Source organism: Macrobrachium nipponense, chromosome 39 (genome assembly GCF_015104395.2).
Source record: "Macrobrachium nipponense isolate FS-2020 chromosome 39, ASM1510439v2, whole genome shotgun sequence".
NCBI classification, from domain to species: domain Eukaryota; kingdom Metazoa; phylum Arthropoda; class Malacostraca; order Decapoda; family Palaemonidae; genus Macrobrachium; species Macrobrachium nipponense.
In genome coordinates, this window is record NC_061099.1 from 4,127,599 (window position 1) to 4,130,098 (window position 2,500).

A 2,500-nucleotide genomic window follows, 5' to 3' on the forward strand; every position below is an offset into this window, starting at 1 on the left:
AACGTTTAACTGACTTACTTGCTTAATATAAAACCCTTTAATTGACTTCTTTATGTAAAATGAACACCTTTAACTGACTTACTTCTGCCATATAAAACCCTTTAACTGACTTACTTGTGTAATACAACAACCTTTAAAAAACTGACTTACTTGTGTAATATAAAAAAAAAAAAAAAACTTTAATTGACTTACTTGTGTAATAAAAAAAAAAAAATTAAAAACTTTTAACTAACTGACTTGTGTAATATAAAAAATTTTAACTGACTTACTTGTGTAATACAACAACCTTTAACTGACTTACTTGTGTAATATAAACCCTTTAATTGACTTACTTGTGTAATATAAAAACTTTTAACTAACTGACTTGTATAATATAAAAACTTTTAACTGACATACTTGTGTAATATAAAAACTTTTAACTGACTTACTTGTGTAATATAAAAACTTTTAACTGTCTTACTTGTGTAATATAAAATCTTTTAACTGACTTACTTGTGTAATATAAAACCCTTTAACTAACTTACTTGTGTAAAATAAAACACTTTAACTGACTTACTTATTTAAGATAAATTAATCAAGAAGAGTTATAAGGATGATAAATATCAAAGCATAATGAAGGTGTAGAAATTATAAGAAATGAGGACAACAATTCCAAGATGGACTGGACTTATGTAGAAAATGGAAGAAAAATTGATAAAAAAAAAAACTTTATTAGCACTGAAAAGGGGAAGGAAAGTTAGGGCCTCTAAATACAATAGAGGCAATATTGCGAGCGAAGCTGAGGCGAGTGGCTTAGTATGTCAATGCTTACAAAACAATAATTCGTAGAAAGTTTTACTGCACGAGTTTAATCCTTCACTTATTAATCAAATGAAGACTAAAACAGTAACCATAGTCTTGTCTCCTCTGGAGTAGCCATCTCCAATCAAGTATGAAAATATAGCCATCAAGAGTATTGCAAATAATTAAATATAAAATACAGAATAAATGAAAAAATCCAGAAATGCTGCATCAATATACGCATGCGCAAGAGATACGCTGAGATAGACATTGAACGCAACATTCAACTTTTCTTTCAAAGATATTGCGTTTGTCTTCCTCGTTCAATAGCTTGAAAGTATGAGGACTGACAAAAAATAATAATAATAATAATAATAAATAATAATAATAATAATAATAATAATAATAATAATAATAATAATAATAAGGTTTTTATTGAATACTTAGGGACACTTGAACCCGAGGTCTAGTACTAATCACGGTGAAACATTGATTCATCTACACTGTTTTGCCGCGTTTAGTACTAACCCATGGGGGATCAAACGTTCCTTAAGCGAATTGGTTATTTCACATATGATATGCCCTAGGGATTTCGTGAAATCCCTGATTTCACATATTCCTTGTAACAAACACACACACACACACACACACACACACGCACACTGGACTTCCATATACTGGGCCGTATCCGAAGTCTCTCCTAGTCATTTTTAAACCTTGTGCAGATATGCATGTAAGCATGCATTCATACATACATACATTACACACACACACACACACACATATATATATACATATATAGTATATATATATATATGTATATATATATATATATAAAACACTACTGTCGCTTTTAACTGTTAATATTTTAGCCTCATTACAGGGGATCACTGCTTCAATAATAATAATAATAATAATAATAATAATAATAATAATAATAATAATAATAATAATAATAATAATAAGTTACTAACAGGTATCATCAGTGAAAGGCTATACAACTACGTAGAGGAGACAAACACCATCCCCCACCAACAGAAAGGCTGCAGAAGGAAGTGCAGGGGCACAAAAGACCAGCTCCTGATAGACAAAATGGTAATGAAGAACAGTAGGAGAAGGAAAACCAACCTAAGCATGACATGAATAGACAAGAAAGCCTTCGACATGATACCACACACATGGCTAATAGAATGCCTGAAAATATATGGGGCAGAGGAAAACACCATTAGCTTCCTCAAAAATACAATGCACAACTGGAATACAATACTAACAAGCTCTGGAATAAGACTAGCAGAGGTTAATATCAGGAGAGGGATCTTCCAGGGCGACTCATTGTCGCCACTACTCTTCGTAGTAGCCACGATCCCCATGACAAAAGTACTACAGAAGATGGATGCCGGGTACCAACTCAAGAAAAGAGGCAACAAAATCAACCATCTGATGTTCATGGACGACATCAAGCTGTATGGTAAGAGCATCAAGAAAATAGATACCCTAATCCAGACTGTAAGGATTGTATCTGGTGACATCAGGATAGAGTTTGGAATAGAAAAATGCGCCTTAGTCAACATACAAAAAGGCAAAGTAACAAGAACTGAAGGGATAAAGCTACCAGATGGGAGCAACATCAAATACATAGATGAGGCTGGATACAAATACCTGGGATAATGAAAGGAGGGGATATAAAACACCAAGAGATGAAGGACACGATCAGGAAAGA